Raw genomic sequence first — 23,289 nt, forward strand, 5'->3', positions numbered from 1 at the left:
AAAGCTTAGCTCACGTCATGGTTGGGGGGTTTGAAAAATCCCACTCCGGACACCAGTTGTCATGTCCAGGGGAGTTAGGTTATATCCCACTCCTGACACCAGTTGTTGTGTCCAGGTGGGTAAGTTATATCCCACTCCTGACCCAGATGTCATTTTCAGTCAGGTTAACCCCGACCTGGATGGATAGCCAAATGGTTTTACCTTGGAAGCAAACAGCCAAGATTCTTGGAGATTATGGCATGCAAAGGAGGGAAGGCAGCAAAGGCATTTGCCAGAGGCGTTCACCATGAAACATTTACCAAAACAGAAATACACGGGTTTATTCTCGAAGCCACAACAAATAGACGAACAGTGGTCAATTGTCAAATAATGGTTTAATGAACATAAATCAAAGATTTATAATGAAAATAACTCAAGGGTGAAAATGAAACGTAAGGTAAAACCAAATCCTCATTTTACACATCACTCAGTCACAAAAACAGACAAAGAGAAAGGTAAAAAGAAAAGAAAATTCCTCCCTTTATTCTGACACTCAGCTTTGTCCAGAGATGACCTTTTGGAGCCTGACGGTCATCAAGCTTCGAAGCCACTGCATGGGAAAACACACCAAAATGGCGCCAAGTCACTCTTCGCAGTCACGTACGTGAGGTAATTCGCGCGGACCGTCTTCAACGCCAGGGCCCACAAAGCGTCGTACAGTTTCTTCTCATGATCAAGATTGCCACATCGCTCCCTCTAAGTTTCAGGTCCACACACAGCAAATGGCGCCGCCTTCTTCCTCGAACAAACAGCGGGAGACTGCTGAGTTCATGCTGAGAGACACGCTCCTCTTCTTCTCTCCTTCTCCTCAAAAACGTACAAACTTCATGACCCAGCCAAACAGTCAGCCGGGAAGGCGGGTTTTTTGCCTCCTTAGAAACCTTCGGCTCTGTTGTTGTTGTTGTTGTTGTTGTTGTTGTTGTTGTTGTTGAAAGAACGTGGTTCCTTTTTTATAGCCGGCCTTGTAAATGCAAAAATGTATAAAAAGTTCACAGTGGGCAATCATATACTGAGAGAAACAAGCCTTCAACCCTACCTAGTTAACACATCACCACCCCATATGGTGACATGTAACAATCCGAAGCTTATGGTTTTCCCTAATTAATTTACATTGAGATGTCTCCTACTCATCCACGGACCATGCTCTGTTATACAATTCTCTCTTCATTATGGAATTCCTCCATCTACCCCACAAACGTAACAATGAAGCCTGTTTTAAAATCCTTTTTTTAAGGATTGAAGAAGAAGAAGAAAAAGAAGAATCAGAAGAAGCGAGACAGGAGCTTAATGCAGCAGTTCCAACGATAGCATTTATTATTCTATGACAACAGGGACCCTTTATAAGGACATCGAAGGAGCACACAACTACAGCCACTAAGACAACAACTAAGTGTAATGAAAGATCCTTTATTGCGTGCTTCACTTCATTTTACATCCTCATTTAAGTGGGGCAACTTAGCATAACAATTGTGCATTTTGTGAGAAAAGCACCAAATTTGGCACAATAGTAGCCTATCATATTATGAACAGATTTGGATATTGGGCCATCTCAAATTCAGCCGCTGATGGCTGTGGCAGCCTTTTTCCACTGCCATCAAAAAATTTGAGATGGCCCAATATCCAAATCTGTTCATAATATGATAGGCTACTAGTGTGCCAAATTTGGTGCTTTCCTCACAAAATGCACAATTGTTATGCTATATTTAGCGAAGTTGCCCCACTATTTACACTCACAGATAGACATGCAATATATTTGTGCAGCACAACATGTTGTCATTTGATTAAACCCTTCAGCGAAGCGACAGGTAGGCACACCTGGTAGAACTAAAAATCGCTTCATCTGCAGGTGCCTTCCAATACCAGGAAACAGATACAGTCGTTGGTTTATGATATGGAGTCCGAATTACAAAAAAAATTGAAAATTTGCAAAACTTGCAATTGCATATTGGAGGTTCAATTCGGCATGTTAAAATATCATTGTCACGATAATGGTTTGTATATTTTTGAATACATGTAACTCCACTGTATTGCCATGATGCTGTGCAGCAGCAGCAGCAGCAACAACAACAACAACAACAACTATTACTACTACGACGACTACTACTTCTAAGATGGCTAATTAAAACGAATACAGTGAGCCATAGTGGTGATCCATAATCATGCTGGTTTCTGTGTTTCTTGGTCTCGACGACGTGACATTGGCGACGAGGATTAAAGTCGACCGAGTGTTCACCGTCAAGATGACATTTGGAGGGACCGATTTATCTTGTATTCGAGGCATGAAGTCGTTCGATACGACGGGAGACGTGAGCATCGTGAGTGTGTGATGGCGGCCTTGGTTTGAAGATTTCGAATAGTATTGGGACAGCAGAGGCCTATTTTGGATGGCGTGTCACCGGCCCAAAGAGCACAGTGGAGAGCACTCATGGTGTTCATTGCCGGTGCAGCAGTGAGAGAGACCATCAAGACACTATGATACTGGAGAAAAAGAGAATTATGAAAAAGTGGTTGGAGCACTAAAAACGGTCATTACATTGTAGAGACTAATGCGACGTTTCAGCGCCATGTTTTCCATCAGATGATTTAGTCTGGCGGGGAGACTGTGGCACAGTTTGTGACACATTTGAAAAGCTTCTTATGGATGCGACTACGAGAGGGATCTGGAGAATCGGATCAGGGATCAAGTGGTTCATCACTGCAGGTCCAATAAATAACCTGCGACACAAATTACTTGAGATAGGTGACTGTCTCAGTTTGGTAGAATCAATAAAGATTTCTCCAATGATTGAAACGGTTGAAGCTCAATTTCAGGCGATGAAATTGGATGTCGGGATATGCTGGAAAGTCTCTGCCAAACTCCAGTAGTCATGTCAACAAGATTACCCAGAGAGGTAAGAAAGAGTAGGTTCTGCCTGAGTAAGACAGATAAAGAATGTTTTAGATGTCGATATCTGGGACATAGTGGGAAGGATTTGAGTTGCCCTGCTAAAAGTAAGTTATGTGCAAAATGTGGGGGAATATCATTTCGCGAGAAAGTGTAAATTTAAAACCGATAGATGTGGCAAAAAATGTTCGTCGAGTGGAGAAGAACAGAAACTGCGTGATGATGATGATGATGATGATGATGATGATGATGATGATGATGATGATTGATGATGATGGCAATGCTTTTCCAGTAAAGGAACATAAGCATCAGGAGAAAGTTCTTGTTGTGGATGTGCAGATCCTGGTGGATTCTGGAAGTGATAGCAAAGTGATCGGCAGAGCATTGTGGGAAGAGATGAAGCAAAATTAAATAACATGCAAGTCACGGAAATGCACAAAGAAGCTTTATCCATACACCTCAACGGTGCCACTTCAGACGGTGTGATGTTTTACTACAGAAGTGACTGTGGGTGGAAGGAAGACTAGTGCGGAATTTGTGGTAATTGAGGAAAATGGGGAGCTGTTGATGAGTAAAGAGACTGCCCAGGCATTTGGGTATACAGTATTACACATTTGGATTGGGAGTAAACTCGGTAACGTCCGAGGAAAATATGAAACTCGAGTTTAAGCCGGTTTTCAGAGGGGTCGTAAAGCTACAAGGCTGTCGAGTTAAACAGGCATCGGCAACCTAAACCAGGCCGCGGGCCACTGGGCCACCTCGCGGGCCGCACCCCCCTCCCAACCCGAAAAAATAACAAACACACCTAAAATCAATGATAATAAATGTAATTGTAAATTGAACCTTAAGACCTTCAGCCATCTGAAACAACAACGAAAAAATGTTTAAGACCAAGTTAAGTGGACTAGAGGCGAAAATAATTTCTTGTGACGTACAGAGACTGTGATATATGTGGAAGAATCATATGTCCACATATGTTAAATTTGCCGTCGGTTCAGAAAAATGTTTCGCGGGCCGCACCTAATGGAAATCCGGACAAGGCACCGCGGGCCGCACAGGAGGAGCTCGCGGGCCACATTTGGCCCGCGGGCCGCAGATTGCCGACCTCGGAGTTAAACTGACAATCGACCCTGAGGTTAAACCAGTTGCTCAGCTGGTTAGAAGAACACCGTTTGGGTTGCCGAATAAAGTTGAAGCAAAGATCCAAGAACTTATTGAACAGGACATAATTGAGCCTGTGGAGGGACCGACACTTTGGGTGAGTCTGGTCGTAGTGATCGCAAAACCAAATGGAGATATTAAATTGTGTGTTGATATGCGACGGGTGAACGAAGCAGTGGTAAGAGAGTGCCATCCCATACCCATAATAGATGAGGTACTCCAGGAATGAGCAATGAGCAAAGTGTTTTCCAAGTTGGACTTAAAGTGGGGGTACCACCAGTTCGAATTGCATGTGGAGTCAAAGAATGCAACAGTGTTTGTTCTACACTGTGGATTGTACAGGTATAAGAGGCTGTCATTTGGTATAAATGGAGCACCTGAGATTTACCGACATGAGATCTGCAAAGTGATTCAAGGAAGTGGAAGCAGTTGCTGAGGCGTGAGAGCCGTGGAATGCGAGTGAAGTTCGAAATTTTGAAATTGTTTGTACCAGACAGAACCCAAGGACAAAAGTCTGATGGTCAGGAATGGAAAGAGACGTGAAGAAATGTGTCAAATCCTGCCATGGATATCAACTTGTTAGTCGACGAAAAATACACCACAGCCTGTTCCAAGTACATTGCTTCCAGTGGGACCATGGGAAGATGTAGCTGTCGACATTTGGGGTCCGTTACCATCTGGAGAGTCGTCTGGAGAGTCGGTAATGGTTGTGATCTGACTACTACAGTCGTTACTATGAGTATCTTATCATGACATCCACTACAGCAGAGAAACTGGTGGCAGCATGAACAGAGATTTTTACAAGGCATGGTATACCAGCCACTCTGTAGTCAGACAATGGGCCACATTTCATCGCTCAGACATTTATGGATTTCATGGACACATAACACATCTACCACCATTGTGTGACTCCAAGGTGGCCACAGGCAAATGGTGAAGTAGAACGTCAGAACCAGTCTCTGGAGAAGCGTATCAGTCGGGTCAAAATACCACCTGACCCACAACAAATTGCAACAAAAGGTTTTTCGGTGGTTTTCATTCCTACTGGATATACTGATCAAAAGAAAAAAGTCTACCAAAATCTGACATCCGGAAATGGGTTAAAACAGTCATTTTCAAGATGGCCACCACCGGGCTTTGAAATAACTAAAACAGCTATAACTTCTTCAATAATTGTGATAAAAACATAATTGTTGGTCCTGGTCCATGGTTTTAATGCATCAGCAATCCACTGGTGTCAGTAAAATTTAGATCTGATCAGTATTTAACATGAAATCCAAGATGGCGGCAAAATTCAAGAGTGCAAAAATCAATAAATTTTCCATCTGAACCAAAATCACTGAACACCTGGTGCCACTGAAACATTTATTTGTGAACATTACATAATGGCAGTTTAGGTTACAATTTCAGTCCTCATCACTGTCCTCTAGTTCCTCAGAGGCTGGATTTAGTGGATTGTCACAAAACGTCACTTGGCATGTTCCACATGCAGACGTACACGGAAGCCCATTCATTCTGCAGCTGCGGCTTGTTACTGCCGTCACATAGGAATTCATCTCTCTTTCCGTCAAATTCAGTTTCTCCGCTGAAGTTCACAGTCGGATAGCTGTTGGCTTGTCCCCATCTCTGCTGAGTGTTATCCTTTATCAAAGGGCCTGCACCATAGCCATCAAAGACAACAGTTGCTGTCCCATAGTGTTTTGTTGTGAAGTCCGCATATGCTCTGGCTATTTTGCCATATGTATCTCCCTTCTTCCACTTGAGCTTGTGCAGCAAGGATCCACCATCAAGAACATACCTTTCAGTCTTAAGGTGTTCTGAAGGTGTGGTGTCAGGTACACCTTCACATGCCAGTGCCTTGGTGCAGTGGTAAATGACGGCTTGAGAGAGTTGAGCTTTGTCGGCCTTCCTCAAGATCTTGTTGTCCTCAAAGAGGAATGGAGGGTATGGACTGAGCTCAAAACTCATCACGACCTCAAGTGACAATCACCTATCTGGGATACCACCAGGAATCGCTGGAATAGCACACTGGAGTCGATGGTTCTGTGAGGAGCAACCTGGAGAGCATTAAAATTTCCCAGGGTATTTGCTTTCTCTGTCCTCTTGATGGAGAAGGAAAACACAGGTTGTCCAATCATTCTCTCGATGATTTTGTTCCCAACAGCTTCATATTCATGCACGTTGATGTCTTCGCTTGCCACGATACCATTTATGATATTTCTCAATGTAGGATCAGAGTAGAAAGGTGAAAATGCATTCAGCTTTGTGCTTATCTTCGAGAGGTCGAATGCACGTCTTTCAATTCTGGCACCAGTTGCTTCTTTATGCTGTTCGCTTGTTGCGAATGTGAGATCATTGAAGTCCTGCATGGTGACGTTGACCTCAGATGTTATGGGGGCTGACATTGTCCACAATGCTAGGTGTTCCTCTGTCATCTTACTGCCATGAGTCAAGCCACCGGTGCTCTTTAGTGATCTCATGAGTGTTTGTTCGATGACTAGATCACAGCTGAGGCCTGCCCAAAACTGGTTTGTTCGCCGGATCACATGGAAGCCATTTTGAAACTTCTCATGCACATCTGGGTGTTTGCTCTCCAGTTCACTCATTTATTGTACGTAGAGAGAAGCTGGTAAGAGGAGACTGAAAACCCTTTTGTTAGAATTTGATAAATGTTGGGTGATTGCCTAACAGAGGTTTGATTATATAGAGACAATTTATTGATTTTACCCCCTTCATTTTTGCCGCCATCTTGGATTTCAGGTTAAATATTGATCAGATCTAAATTTTATTGACACCAGTGGATTGCTGATCCATTACAACCATGAACCAGAACCAATAATTATGTTTTTTATCACAATTATTGAAGAAGTTATAGCTGTTTTAGTTATTTCAAAGCCCGGTAGCAGCCATCTTGAAAATGACTGTTTTAACCCATTTCCGGATGTCAGATTTTGGTAGACTTTTTTTCTATTGATCAGTATATCCAGTAGGAATGAAAACCACTGAGAAACCTTTTGTTGCAATTTGTTGTGGGTTTGGTGGTTGTTTGTCATAAATGCACCCTACTGTATGAAAATTGCACGAACTGAAGGGAGGGACTGAAAAGAGGCAATGTTGTCATATGTTGTGGCATATAGGGCCACAACTCACTCGACCACAGGGAAAAGCCCAGCAGAACTGTTATTTGAAAGGAAAATCCGAACCAAGATGCCGGAGCTGAAGGACGTCTTGGCTGACCAGGAGGTTATAGACCGGGATGCTGAGAACAATGGATCAGCAAAGCTGCATGCGGATCATCAACATCATGCTAAAGAATCTGATGTGTTGCTGAAACGAAGGAATCCAAGAAAACTTGACACAGCCTTCCTACCAGACCCTTGCACTGTTGTTTGCAAGACAGGAAGCAAGGTGACAATACAGTCACCAGATGGAGTTTATGACAGAAACACGTCGCACATGAAGAAGTATCAACATCAAAATGTTCCTGATATGGGGAATCTGGAGACAAGCGGTGTTCCAGGAGACAAGCAAGATCAAGTGATGATCAAGCAACAGATGGCAATGCGAGGAGATTGGGCACAGAGGGCTGCAGAGACGGATGAGGCAGCTGAACTACCCATCATAGTTCCACAGGTGGATGTGGCAGAGAAACCTCGAGATGCAGAGGTATCGCCAGATGAACATACAAGGCAAGATCAGAAGGAGGCATCGTTGTTACCTTATGCTCCAGGCAGACCAAATCGAGAGAAGAGAATGCCAAGGAAATGCAAAGATTTTGTCAGATTGTAATTATTCGATAAAGAATGAATCAAATTGAGATTGAATGCAAGAAGGTGAAATGTTGTAAATTTGTTTTGGGAAGTTTGGAAGGTCGAGTAGCTTAAATGATGGCACAGTAAACTCATGTACAGTCTTCCTATTCAAACGAGGGAGGGATGTCATGATAATGGTTTTGTATTGTGTTCGGATACTTTTGAATACATGTAATTCCACTGTGCTGTCATGATGCTGTGCAACAACAACCGGAAGAGGAAGTTCTAAGATGGCTGATTAAAACGAGCACTGCGAGCCATCGTGGTGATCTGCAATCACGCTGGTTTCTGTGTTTCGTGGTCTCGACGACGTGACGACCATGACCTTACAATCTGGAGCTATGACATTATACAGTTAAGCAGAGCAGATTGAGAGGTTCCAGTCATGCATTCAGGATTAACGTTTTAAGGACTTTACACGGACGTGTCATATGCCATAAATCATGAAGTCTGCCAAACACTTATCAGTTTCCCTTTGTTCCACTCAAAACACTCGCTTTCACCCAACAACGGATGCATCGTTGACTTGTGCTATAAGCAAAGTTGTTGACTTTTACTCGTGCCCATGTGAATGCTGAGCCAGATTTATGAAACCTTTAAATCGGGAAAGTGACACGCATTCGGACTCGTATACAAGTACCAGGTCGTTGTGATTTGTTTCAGTTCTCACGCTCGATATTCATAAAGCAAAGGCGAGAAACTTCATGTAAACTTTCAACTTCAGCACAAGTAAAAGTACATTCCAGATCTCAGGAGACGTCTGTCCTATGTCAGCAATGTTGGGGTTACATTATTATCATTGAGCATTTTTTACATCCTCGTGGAGGATCTCTAAGTCTTACTCACGTTGTTGTTCTTGTGGACTTTTTTGTTTCACAGCCTACAGTTTTCATCGAAACTTCCTGAAACTTGGCATGTATATGTAAAAATACCCTGCGCAGACAGTAACCATCTCCGATTTTGAAAATTCCTTTGAGAAAAAAAGTTATGACGTCAAAATATCTCCGCTAATGGAAATCGCCGAAAAAATTTAATCTCTGAAACTAGGCAAGCTTTTTGAATTCTGTTTGCGGGAATCGAACAGGGCATTAGGAGAGATGAATTACCGCACATATGATACATCATTATGACGTCATCAAATTTTATGACGCCATTCATATTTTTTGACATTTTTTTGTTTCGCAACCCAGAGTTTTCATCGGATCTTCGTGAAACTTGCCATTTATATGCAGAAAGCCCACGCGCAGGCAGTAACCATCTCCGATTTTGGGAATTCTTCCGAGAAAAAAAGTTGACGTCATAATATCGCCGCTAATGGAAATCGCCAATACCATTATCTCCGAAACTAGGCAAGGCAAGCTGTTTGAATTTTGTTTGCGGGAATCAAGCCGGGCATGAGCACAGATAATTTATCGCAAACCTGATACATCACAATGACGTCATATTCGTTTTTATGACGTCATCATTAAGAGGACCTGGATCTTAGCTCGTTTGAGCTTGTTTTATTTCACACAAAAGCACCATTAACGGCGCTATCAAACAGCCAACCGTACGTGCACCTTTGACTAGTCTCGCTCTGGACTGGCAGGGCTAACCTCGAGGCACGCACACTCACGTCGAAGCTGTCAAGACTGGGTTCGAATCCCGACACAGAAATAACTGCCAACTTGGTGTTTCACGGGCACCGTGATTCATCGATGTGTCCCTCGGATGGACGTTAAACTGGGCGTCCCGTCTGTCGGTATCAGTTGGTGGATGTGAAAGATCCCACGGTGTCCTTTGTGAAGAGAAGGCGAGCTATCGCCGACACCCTGAAAAAATACGAACAAGTTCCTGATCCAACTACTGCAATGGCAAACCCTTGCCAAGAAACTGCTTTAGCAGCACCGACGCTCTACAACAGACGATGCTACGTCATAAGTCTCTCTCTCCAAAGTGCAGTACAGTCCTGTACATGGAGTCCATTGCCTAGAAAAATGGAGGGTGTGGGTTGTTGAGGGCGTGAGCTGGCCTCGAAAAGTTGATGGGGCAAGGGAAGACATAAAGTGTCACAATGTCGTCTACTACTACTACTACTACTACTACTACTACTACTACTACTACTACTACTACTACTACTACTACTACTACTACTACTGCTGCTGCTGCTGCTGCTGCTGCTGCTGCTGCTACAACGACTACTCTAATACCTCACCTTCTTGTGGGTCAGCCGTGGAATATTTTTCCCTTCGTCCTTCTCGAACGGATTGGTCAGGACTCAGGACTCACGTTCACCTGAAGGTGGCAGGTATTTGACATTTGTTCATAAGACACCTTGGGGATCTTTAACGCCCACCGACTAATGTCAACATACGGGGACATCCAGTGTGACGTCCATCCGATGGACAGTGCACACATTTACGCCTCGCCCTGCCTGTGAAACACCAGGGTGGCAGTTTATAGCAGGGTCGACATTCCAATCCAGGTGAGACAACTTGGAGGCGTGCGCAGACCTCCGACCTATCTCACCAGCCCAAAGTCTCACAATGTCTACAGTCGCGTACTTTCTGTGCTGTGTCTGCCGAATGGTGGTGATTGGTTTTTGCAAGTTGCAACTAATATGTAAAAGTAAGAAATAGTAACCCTAGCCCAGTATAAGGTTGTTTAACTGTAACCACAATGATTCTGAACTGATTTGAGAAGCACAAATCTGGAGAAGTCTGTCCGGTCGAGTTCACAGTCAGTGCGTCACAATCTATTATATTATACAGATGAGATGAACGCGTGTTTCAAATTAAATCTCCATATCTTCTGATTCATTAACTAATTATTATAAAGTACATTGGTGATAGAAATTGGAAGTTAATGAAAACGTTCCTCCAAAGATCGTTTGCATGATGACGTCATCGCTGACCGAAATAAAGTCCATTTAACACGAACCTGGGATCGAACTCGATGCTGTCTTGCAATGTAAAAGACACTTGCGTAAGAATCTTCCGCTAATCCACATTTTCATGCTGAAACGGTTGCGCTTCTCTTGAAAAAAAAAGAGGACAACATGCTGCTGATGACGTCATGTCTGACGTGTTTGTACGATGTGTTCGTTTTTGATTAGTAATATTTTGAGGTGCTCGATTAAGACGTTGCGGGGAGACGTGAATGTTTGTTTGATTTAGATTGGGTAAGTACAAGTCTGAAGACGACGATGGCTCACGAGCGGTATTTGACGATGTAGATTGTTTCAGAAGTCAAGGATGAGACAATGTGATAATGTTTGACCAAGTTATAAAAATGATCAACATGATGTGGTACGAGTGACAGGTTATTAGCTGCAAAATGTCGAAAACCCGGTTTCGTTCAACAACTTTCAAAATTTGCCCTTTGCATAACTTTTAAAGGTCACAAAACAATGTTGTGGACATTAAAATAAGGAAACAGGATACGTACTATAGCTTATTGGAGTTAGTTCGTCGAAGAAGGTCGAAAACCCGTTTCGATTCCCACAACTTTGAAAATTTGACCTTTGTGAACTTTAAAGGTCAAAGACCAAGGATTATGACCTTTGGTGCAAAACTTTCTCTGGAACATTCCAGGAACAATATAACGTCATAGAGGCTAAATGGCATTTCACACTCCTCGGATTATCCATACTTTGATGAAATCAGCGTAAAAACAAACTTGAAGGGGGGTGCCACAGGCAAAGTGTTCGAGATAGAGCAAAATGGTTTCCAGACTTTAGGTGGGGAATGACCTCAAGGTTATGCATAAAAAATATTGTCTTCCTAGCTCTCAAATTTTGGGCGGTCATATGATTTTTATGTCAAAATTCGCAATTTTCTAAGTTTTTGACCTTATGACCCTACTTAAACTTATGACCCCTACCGACGAAAATGAAAAATTGGACGACAAGTTTTAGATAATTCATTTTTCTATTCAAATACCGAAGAACCTGTTCAATTCAGTCAATTCTCTAGGAGAAGATAGATTTTTAATCCGTGTACCCCCTAGAAATGGTTATTTTTGGGCCTGGCTCCGCCCACAATGGGCGTGGCACACCCTCATCCAGGAAAACACAACTAAACATTGATATCGAACAGATAACCAAGTTTCATCAAGATCGGATCAAAGTCCACGGAGTTATGCTCTAGACAGAGAGACACACAGACAGACAGACAGACAGACACACAGACACACACAGAGACATAACAAATATAGTGGTCACTCTGGCTGGCACACATGAACCAATATTCAACCACAGTAGTAAAAGTAGAAAGCATCTTAAAATGCAAAGCCCGTCTGCATCCGCTTTGTACCTGAACTAAACTTCATGAAAACGACGGTTGATTAAAATCTGTACATTTTATTAATTTGTCTTCTCCACAATCTCATAATAAAGGTTTGTGGAAGATCTGATGACAAAAGCTCAATTGGTCAAAATCTTACGGCCTGGACATTCACACTGAATGCCAATGGTAAACAAGGATTTTGATTAAAAAATTTATGGCTGGTCGACCACTTCACTGATGAATCCTTACTATCCCTCATTCACCACGGGGAGCAAAATGAGATGTGCCAAGTTTCAAATTTTTCCGATCAGCAGTTTCAGAGATATAATGTTTGAATTTTTTGCGTTTAATCCAAGCTGGCAACCATACCACGTGACCTACGACGTCACAATTATCAGTAAATATTCTCCACTGGGTGTCACTCATACCCTGAAAATTTTGTGTCAACTGGATAAGTGGTTGCTGAGAAATGAAATGTTAAAAAGAAACTAATAGAGAAAAAAAAGGTCGAATATTAATAATAATGAAAATTATTTAAACAAAATTAATCATTTGTCTCTCCATAGTCTCAAAATGAAGCTTTGCTGAAAATTTGATGACAAAATCTCAAATGGTAAAAAAGTTACAGCCCAGATAGACACACAGAAGTGATTGCCAAACCCCATCTTCCGCTGCGCGGTGGACGGGCAAAATAATAATATCTCCAGACAATTACAGCTGCTCAAACCTCTTCAATGAAGGCAAAGGTGTGCATTGTTTTTATAAAGGTGGGTCACACAATCACGTGTACTGAGATGCTCGACACTATTGGCTTTCCCACACGTGGCTGGTGGAATTTTCAATTTGGGGACATCTTTCTTTTTCCACGATGGTCGACAACTACATTGCTTGGAAGCACGTATGTATCCTTCGCATTGATGGAGGCACAGATCAAGAGCAGAGCACACACACACACACACACACACACACACACACACACACACACACACACACACACACACACACACACACACACACACACACACACACACACACACACACACACACACGCACACACATCATTCGGGGCAGAAATTACACAAATGCATGGACATCCAACATGAACCAACCTTGTTCGGTGGCCAAGCCAACGCTGGCATGGAATTTAGACCTACTGTAATTCCTGTTCCTTGGATTCGAGCTCCATGTAGCGCCACGCACGCATCAGGCTCTTCGGCTGGGATGGAGCTAAAAACTCAAAGACCTTCCTTCCTGTCGCCGTACAGAGGGTCAGAGTCTGAAAAATTAATCACCGCCTCGGACACCGGGTGCTGGCACCAGCGATAAGCCACATGGACACAGAGGCCACTTCCAAGAGGTCCCTAAAGTTGGAGAAACAATAAAAAGAATTAATCGAAGGGCAGACAGAGGGGCCGTGTTTTTAAACCGTCTTGATGGATTCGTCGTTTGGTTTAACCTTACCTTCAAATGGCTATTAATCTTAAAGAAAAAAAATTATCTGTTGTTGCTCTTTTGCCATAAATTTTCTCTTGGCAGCTGGAAGTGCAAACCAGCAGACTGCTTTCTTTCCTGCTTCAAGAGTTCCAGGCAATAAGGGCATTGTTTGCTGCCCGTGCATGTCGATGACACACCACGATGAATATCAACAAAGGCTTTCGCATTTCCCACGACTCAGCTTCACATGGGGAGGAATGTCTGAAGGAAAGAAAGAACAATAGAACCGATAGCATACTCACAAAATTAAACAACAACTTTTAATCCATTAAATAAACGATGGATTTACAGTTCAGAAATTTCTTTCTAAACACCAGAGTTCCTGGTTCCAGCAGTAAAATGTTCTAGCGATTCCATAATTGTGAGGGGCATGTTTTCCTAGCATGGCCTGGGTCCACTCAAAGCATTGGAAGGTAGTGTTGAAGCAGAACACGATGTTAACCGTCCTGAGCGATCATCTGAATCGCCCCCACCATCTTGTTTGTGGAGGTCTTCCCCGCTGCTGAGATGAGGACAACGCCTGCAGTGCTAAAAGATGAAGCCATGGCCTTGCAGAGAATGTAATGGTTGTTGTTCCTGTTGGTGTCAATGAGGGAGTTGTGCACGAATGTGTGAATGTTCCACTCGGTCCTGTGTGGCTTCATATTTGCTCTGGAGGGCAGGTAGCCCGTGAAATTGGATAGGTAGTTTTGAAATTGGGTATTTAGGCTTCGCTGACAGCTGTAGCAGGTGGCATCCATTGGGAGACGTGGTCGTTAGGTTGGGTTATTGTTCAAATGTTCATGGTTTTTGATAAGGTTGCGTTCGTCCATAAGGCAGGCCTGTATGTGTTTTTGCAACCATTCACTCCCCTCTCCAGGAAATGGGAGTTACGAGACAAGAGGGAAGACCATGTTATAGAAAAATTGTAAAGTTTTGAATTTTGTTTGCAACTAAGGGGAGAGTACTGTAAGGAGGTTAGGGAAATTAGCTACGGCTCACTTCCCACAGCCCCTCTTAATTGATTTCATTGATGTTAATTAGGTGTGAGTCTGTAAGTGTTAAGGCTGGAGCCGTTGCCTCTGTGTTGAACCTTGCAGGAGCTGTGGTTACAGGGAGGGGGGGATGTGTTATGTTTGTGGTGGTGGGGGGGGGGTGCAGATATTACCATAGAACAGATAGGAATGTGTAGAGTAGCATGGTCCGTGCAAGGATCGTTAGCCATCTCGATGTTTAAGTAGGGAAATGTCAGCTTATCAATTGTCTTGTTTGCATGTGCGCCATACAGGGAGTGGTGCATGGTAATAATTAGTTGGGGATTATGCTGCAGGTAATCATGCGTATAACCTCTATGTCAACCTCTACCGGGGGTGTCGGGAGACTCGGTACGAGAGGAGTGTTTGACGCCTCCGGGGGCAGAGCTATGGATCGCTTTGAAGGGGTGGAGCGCTGCCCCGGGAGAAGAGGGTGGGGCTAATTGGACAGTTGGTCTGAAGAGAATGATAGAGTTGGTGAGAGAGTTGGAGATGACGGAGAATGTGACAGTTGATTTTGAGGAGAACGGGGAACACAACAGGGAAAAAGACTGCTGCGGAGAATTGAGTCTGAGCTTTCTCTGAGGAGGTCGTCCTGCCTGCTTGCCTCTGCCTGTGTTTGTCGTCCAGAGCCTGTTCATCTCCTGCCCATCAGCTCATCATCCATCACCATCGTCCTGCCCATCGTCCTCCTCATCTTCCCTCCTCATCACCTGCTCGTCCCTGCTGCTGCCAGAGCTGAGTCCCTGGTTTTGTCCCCTTCACGTCTGTGACTGAGTCTGGTATGTGATGCCATCGTTTTTATTCTCATTGTATATAATTATTTATTAATGTCATCCCCTTCCTCCCAACCCACCATTGTCTCCTCGCGATTACATCATCCGTCCTGAGTTTTAGTTTTAGTTCTTTTTAGTTTTCGTGGTTCAGGAAATAAACCCGATGGTTGTAAAAAGTTTTAAGATTTTCGTGTCTCTCCTCACGGCCCCCACGTGCGCTGTCCGCCATGATTCGGAATATCATCTGAGGGAGTAAACCGCCAGTTTGGCTCAACCGCCCAGCATCAGTGTTCACTGACCTGGACATGACAATACCCACAAAAATTAAGCAGCAACTTTTAATCCATTAAATGAACGATGGATTTACAGTTCAGAAATTTCCTCATCGCGTGGAAGCAAACCATGGATATTGAGCCACTGCAATTATGGGTTTCCTGGGTCAAAACTGAAATCCAGGTTTTCAGTTACACCTTGGATGCTGATATTATCACGTATTCATGGATCAGATCAACCGGAAGTGCGGTCATCGGGAGGCAGGAACATAGCTGGGCACGACAAAGCTGGGCTCTCTGGTGGTTCTAAGGTTTCTGGGTGTGGAGCACAATAAAAGACTGATGGTACACTCAAACTGCTTTACCTGCCCGATACATTACATGGCGACGAAGATGGGATTTTGGTGAGAGCATGGAAAGTAAGCTGAGCAATTGCAGTTAGCTGTTGGCCTACCAACTCGTTATTTCCCTGCATATGCGACTTGATCACCATGTCCTACGGCCATATTGACGAGTTCAACCCATGCGAAGGAAGCTGGGAGGCGTACATTGAGCATCTACATTATTACTACGAAGCTAACGGGATAGATGATGATGCCAGGAAGAAAGCAATCCTGATGTCAGTTTGCAGCAGCCAGACATTTACTATTCTGAAGAATCTCGCCATGCCCAGGACCACGATGGATTTAACAGCTTGTGGCAGCCATGAAGGAGCACTGCGAACCCACACCCTCAGTCATTGTGAGTCGATTCAATTTTTATATATGTCACCAAACCTCGACACAGTCCATTTCGGCATTCATAGGTCACCTGAAACACCTTGCTTAGCATTGCCAGTTTGGTGCTACATTCGACAACATGCTAAGGGACTTGCTCATAGTGGGAGTGGAGCAAGATCAAATTCTCTGGCGCCTACTTGCTGAATGGACTCTGACATTTTCCAGTGCTGAGGACTTTGCTATCGCAATGGAGTGTGCAGACAAAGATGCTGCAGATATTGATTGCTTCATCATTTACCAGCCTAGAGCTGACCAGTCATTTGTCAATTGCGTGGAACAACATCCAACCAGAAAATCCAATGCCAAAACGCTTGGAAACTGTTTGGTGGCTGGTGCTGGTAAATGCTGTTTCCACTGCAATGGTGAGCATTCTCCCACTACATGCCATTTCAAGAATTCCGCTTGCAACTACTGCCACAAAGTGGGTCATATCGCCTCTGCGTGCTTGTCTCGAAAATGGAGGGCAAGGAGAGAGGAATACAAAATCCACCTCCACCTCCTTGACTCAGAGCATAACCAGGAAGACATGACTGATGGAGACAGTCCTAACAGCCACAGTGTTCAGTCGTATGACGTTTTCCACACAAAGTCTGGTAGACAGTCGACTCCAAAACTGGTTAAAGTAGATATAGAAGGATGTACCATGGAAATGGAGGTAGACACGGGTGCTGCTGTCTCACTCACGAGTGAAGCCGCTTTCCGTAACCTGTGGGGGGATTCTGAACAACCCAGCCTCTGGTAGTCCCCGATCCGACTCACTATATATACACCGGTGTGTCAATACAAGCCCACGGGTGGTGTGATGTCACAGTAACCTCCGGCAACAACACTCACCAATTACAACTCTTGGTCGTCCCCGGGGATGGACCCACACTTCTCTGACGAAACTGGCTCGATGTTGTCAAACTCAATTGGGAACACATCTATCGACTGCAGGCTTCCAAGCCATCAGTCGGACAACAGCACCTCTTTCTGATACGCCCGGAGGTATTCAAAGATTAACTTGGGACATTGAAGGGCTTCACTGCCAAGCTTAATGTTGAGAAAGACGTGAAGCCAATTTTCTGCAAAGCACGCCCAGTTCCTCTAGCATTGCAAGATTAGGTTGATGCAGAATTAGCCAGACTGGAAAAGTTAGGTATCATTGAGTCAGTTCAGTACTCAAATTGGGCTGCTCCAGTTGTTCCTGTTGTGAAGGCAGACAAATCGATATGGCTTTGTGGGGATTACAAAATGTCGATCAGCAAATGTTCCACCTTGGATAAATATCCCATACCAAGGATCGATGACTTAGTCAACAAACCTGAGCAGAGGACAGTCATTCACCAAGCTCGACATGAGATCGGCATACCTACAAGTCAAGTCGTTCTGGATGAGGATTCCAAAGAACATCTCACCATCAACATGCATTGGGGGATCTGCAGATACAACCGCCTGAGTTTTGGTGTCAAATCAGCACCAGGAATCTACCAATGTTGAATGGATAGCCTGTTTGGTGCTGAACCACACGTTGTTTACCAAGATGACATCCTTGTCACTGGCCTCTCAGAGCTTCATCATCTTGACAACCTCGAACGCGTGCTATGCATTATCTCTGATTCTGGACGACACCTGCGGAGAGACAAGTGCGAGTTCATGGTTCTGTTTCTGACCTATCCGGGGCAACGTATCGATGCCGAAGGCTTACATCCCACTGAAGAGATCAGAGCAGAAAGAAAAATCTTTCTGGATGAGAACAACGTCCGTCTGCACTGCGCAAATGTTGTCAAAGCTGCACTTCAGGAGCGCAGCATCACTTGCATGAACTGGTGTGCACAATTGTCAGAGTTACTGAAAGTCCATTTGAACTTGCCCGGGACATCCGAGAGAATTGTGTTTGCGGTCACCTAGTCTGCGTCCGTAGATCTTGATCAGCAGGAAGTGGCCATGGTCGAAGAAATGCCGAACACCCTACTGCCCTGGATCGTCTGATTTGCTCAATGGAAGGATGTGTACAAGTTTGGATTTCTGTCGATTGTGGTCAAACCCAGGTTATTAAAGCCATTTCTGTCAATGTAAACCGACGTAATAAATTGCAGACCAGCTTATTTCTGACAGCCATGTTGTTTTCGCACAACAACTTAACTTTGGCTTACAGTGACATGTTTGTTTTTGGAATGTACAGATCAGTCTGCTGGTCGTATTCAACCAGAATAGCAACACATTTGAATGTACTAGAAATATAATACAACTGTCAATACTTATTCCTTAAATTTATTATCAGGAATTCATTGAGTATGAGATAAAGGAAAACAATGCTGATCATGCACTTGTTTTGGGAACACTCGGGGTTTCTTTTGTCACGATATACGTGATCAAATCCAAGCAAATGACCAAAACAAAAGTGTACAGTTTGCCTTCTTGCCTCATTAGGACCTTTCTTGGAATGTTTCGTTAGCAAGCAGCCTGCTATGGCTTGCCAAGCCAGTTGTGCCGTATCAACTGCTTTGCAAGCCGCTCGCCTATCTGTTCCGCAAGTGGAGCAAGCGATTAAGAGAGGTGCTTCGTTACGTAAGCAAAAATGGCCACCGTGGGCGGACGGATTCAAAACAATACTGCAACCAAAGAAATGTTCAGAGGCAACCCCTGTGGTGTGTTCCATGACCAATCAGTGTGTCGAGGGCTTGCCAAGTGGCTTAAGCATTTAAGCAAGCTACTTAACAAGCGATGCAAAGCTGCTTGCTAATGGAACACACCTCTTGGTCGACTTTACATATATAACCACAATGGTTGCTCCATGGGGCATTGTGATGGATGAGCCTCAAATCAAAAAAATCGGATTTAAATCGAGGAAAGGTCGTGATCTTCCCAAAGCATTCTGTCCTCTTGAACAAGACCGAACTGGGTGATCATTCAAAACGCAGGATATTGGCCATTCGACCCATCAAAGCCTGCACAAGGGTTGCCAACATATGCATGTTTGTCTTGCTCTATCATATGTAAATGCTAAGTTTCAAGCAAGGTGGTTGTGTGTACCATTTTTAAAGTCTTTGGTATGACCCGACCAGATTCACAATTGAACCACATATTAACCAGTACACACTCTAACCACAATGCCATTGAGTGTGGTACATTTTCATGGTGTCACAGCTCAAGAGGGCACAGTGGAGAGTTACCCCACTGGTTGTAGAATGTGACCACGGCTACGTTTCTTCTGAGAAACAGTAATATACATCACTCACTTTCCCTTATGTTATTTGGAAGCAAAGCGACATTTGGATGCCCATCTCTTACCCAGAATAGAAGAGGCTTTACAAGTACTCAATGGATCAAATTATTTTTGATGCATTGATCTAGCTCATTGGTTTTACCAAGGTCCCATTGCAACAGAGGATGTGGAGAAGACTGCATTTATGGTTGGGACAGAAGGTCTCCATGAATTCCTGAGGATGCCTTTTGGGCTTTGCAATGCCCCAGCCATATTCATGAGACGAATGGACAGAGCATTTGGAGATAAAAAATTTTTCCAGACTGTGCTGATTTATCTCGACGACATATTGGTGTTTGGTCCAACACTCAAAGCGACTTTGAGGAGATTGGATATGGCACTAACCTGGCTGGGGACTTTTAATATTCAGGTCAAACCACAGAAATGTCACCTATTTAAGGAACAGCTCCATTATCTCGGACATGTCATTTGCAAAGACGTTGTGTCACTTGACCCAGAGAAGACTCGAGCAGTGATGCAATGGGTGAAGCCAAACACCGAGCAGGAACTTCGAGGATTCTTTGGCCTCATTGGCTACTATCGTCAAGGGCTTGTAGCTGTCTTTTCGCAGAAGCAAGGGATAATAGCACTGCCATCACCTACGCTAGTACAAATCTGATAAAGCATGAGAGATCAATCCAGAACTACAGTAGTATGAAATTAGAGTTACTCACCTTACGTTGGGCCATCACACAGAAGTTCAGGGACATGCTGATTGGTGTGGAGTTTGTTGTATACATTGATGACAATCCTCTTAGTTATCTCAACTCCACTGCAAAGCTCAGAGTCCAGATTGGCTGCAGAACTTGCGCAGTTCAGATTTTCTCTCAAGTACCGTTCCGGATGGAGCAATAGAAATGCAGATACATTGAGTAGAAAAATGGACCATGGACATCGGCCAATCACAGTGCGATCTGAGGAAGTCTTTCTGGAAACAGTGTCACCTGCAACTTCAACACCTTTCACCTCTTAAACCAATGCTCAAGTTTGGGTTAAGGAGATCCAGGTTCGGTCTGACAACACAACCCATCTAGGCTTTTCCACTCTACCACTATCCCACATGCTGAGCTTGACAAGGTTCAGAGAAGTGATCCAACCATCAGCAGGGTCTGCCATTTTCGGAATGGAAAGCGTTGTCCTACTTCATCTGAATTTCCAAAAGAGCCTCAGTCTGTCAGAAAACTTCTTCGATCCTGGGGCTGTATAGTCAAAAGGTTGATGAAAGCGGGATGAGAGTGGACCAGCTCTGACTACAATCATCAAAGGAGCAGACTCCACCTATGGGCTGCTGGAGACGAGATATTACTGGGTTAGAATGGAGGCAGATGAAAGGAACCACTGCAGTGTATGTTCCAGGTGCACCCCTTCCAAGTTCGGCAAGAGTGTGAAACCGACTCTTGGGTCATTCATTGCAAAGTAACCCCTCAAAGTTCTGGTGATTGACTATACTGTTCTTGAAAAATCTTATGGTCCAGAAAATGCCCTTGTGATGACTGATGTGTTCACAAAGTTTACTCAAGCAGTGACGACTCCAGACCAAAAAGCTACCACAGTGACAAGAGTGCTTGTGAGAGACTGATTCGTGAGATTCGGAGTGCCATTGAGAATCTATAGTGATAGAGGCAGAGACTTTGAAGGTTCAGTAATCCATGAGGTATGCTCCATATATGACATTTGTAAAAGCAGGACAACTCCCTACCACCCGCAAGGAAGCAGCTCATGTGAGTGTCTCAAGAGGACTATGTATGACCTCCTGCGATCACTGCAGTGTGGCCGCAGTAACTGTCTGAAGTAATTTATGCATACAATTGCACCCCGCACTCATTGACCGACTATTCGCCACACTACCTCTTCTTTGGGTGGGAACCGAGACTGCCTGTTGACAACCTATTGGGACTGAATGAGGGACAGGAGTATGACACAGTCATTGCCGGGTCACCGATCATTACCTATGCTTGAAAGAAGCTTTCAACCTGGTATCAGCAAAAACAGAAAAGGAATCGTTGAGATGCAAAAGGTTGCACGATCGACATGCACAGGACACCGGCTTGCCTGTCGGTGGTCGTGTTTTCTTGACAGACTGGAGTCATCAGGATCGTCACAAGATTCAGGAGGTGTGGAGTCATATTCCACACCACATATTTGGACGACCAGATCCGGATGGTCATGTCTTTTCAGTCGAACCCCTTCAGGGTAATGCCATTTCAAAGATAATGCAGATGACTGACATTCTCGATGCCACGGACATGGTCGATGACCTTCATCGAGATCCTCTGCCCATTAGTGCAGATGATGCACCAGAGCAACAACAAGAGAATTCTCAGGTCGTTGACTCTTTGGAGGATGAGACAGGATATGCACTCTTCATTCCTCCTGAGCAGATCCCAAAGTTGGCAGAGATGCTGGTATGGCAAGTGACCAACCTGCTGCGTCTTACACCAGAGTGCATAAAGGACTTCATACAATAGACACAGCAGGGGAGCAACCTATCACTTCAATAGAGGATGAGGATCCAGCAACTGCCATGCAAGATGCTGATTGATGCGACTTAGAGACAGAAGAGCAGACTCGATCTCCCAGAAGAAGTATTAGATCGCCAGCAAGCCAGCACAGTACCATTTATCATGAACCTCGATCAATTTTAGCAGAGTCCCAGTGTGCTCAGTCAGTCAATCTGGAGGTTATTGTAAATGTTAGCCAAATCCAGCTCCTTTTGGTGCAGATGTTATCCAGGATTAAGTAACTGTTTTACTTTTACTACAGGTGAATCTTACCTGATTGTACTGAGAAGTACAACTTGTATTGTAAGTTTCGTTGATGGAATGCCAACCAAGCAGACGGAACGTCAAGTTTAGCAGTATGTACGTGATTAACTTACGAGCATATACTGCACATGCAGATTGGGATTGATGGAGTTGCCTCCCATATTTCACATCCGGCATGATCGGAGTGCTGTCGCAACTTTATCTTTCTTGAACATGAGGATGTGGTCTCCATCAGAAAAACGGGAGATTTAATCAGAGTTGGCTGATGTGACATTCAGTGGGACCGATCAGCATTCTCATTTTGCTCTGTGCCCTGGTCAGACAGGGGCATAAGCTCCTTTCGAAAAGCTGAGATGCTTTCTGATTATTATCGTCATTGGTGACTACTAAACTAATCTGGTAGTGTCTTAATGACTATGCAGTTAGATTAGATTGTAAACAGAAGTTAAACTTACAGGAATTATGTGATCTACAGAATGTAAGTAAAAGTTATTCGATTTTATTGTGCGATCTACAGGAGAGACACCCGTGTTCGTTTGATGCAATAAATTAATTAAATAATCCTCATGTTCAGTTGCCAAATATATTGGTTAATCAGGTCAGGTCAGGTATGGGAGCATGCGCCAGAGCAGCGCGTTGCTGTGTCCACTTTCCGCTGGTACTCCAGGGGCCTCCGTCCGCTCATCCCCCAGGCAGATGCCTAGCCCATCTCCATCTCCTTGAGATGCTAATCAACCTGCTGCAACCACGAGGCACGTGGATGGCCGATTGGCCTCCGACGC

The 23,289-nt window shown here is 44.1% G+C and overlaps 1 long non-coding RNA gene across 1 annotated transcript; it reads right to left on the reverse strand.

The window, feature by feature from the left end:
* Positions 1-354: 354 nt before the first annotated feature.
* On the reverse strand, positions 355-13,796 carry LOC147017076 (uncharacterized). Its single transcript, XR_015049327.1, has 3 exons — positions 13,623-13,796; positions 13,271-13,522; positions 355-1,000 (listed from the first exon to the last, which is right to left on the reverse strand). It is a non-coding gene; the product is annotated as an uncharacterized LOC147017076 (long non-coding RNA).
* Positions 13,797-23,289: the final 9,493 nt, after the last annotated feature.

This window comes from Eptatretus burgeri, chromosome 11 (assembly GCF_056783735.1).
Source record: "Eptatretus burgeri isolate ZD-2024b chromosome 11, Ebu_testis_v1, whole genome shotgun sequence".
Lineage (NCBI taxonomy): Eukaryota > Metazoa > Chordata > Myxini > Myxiniformes > Myxinidae > Eptatretus > Eptatretus burgeri.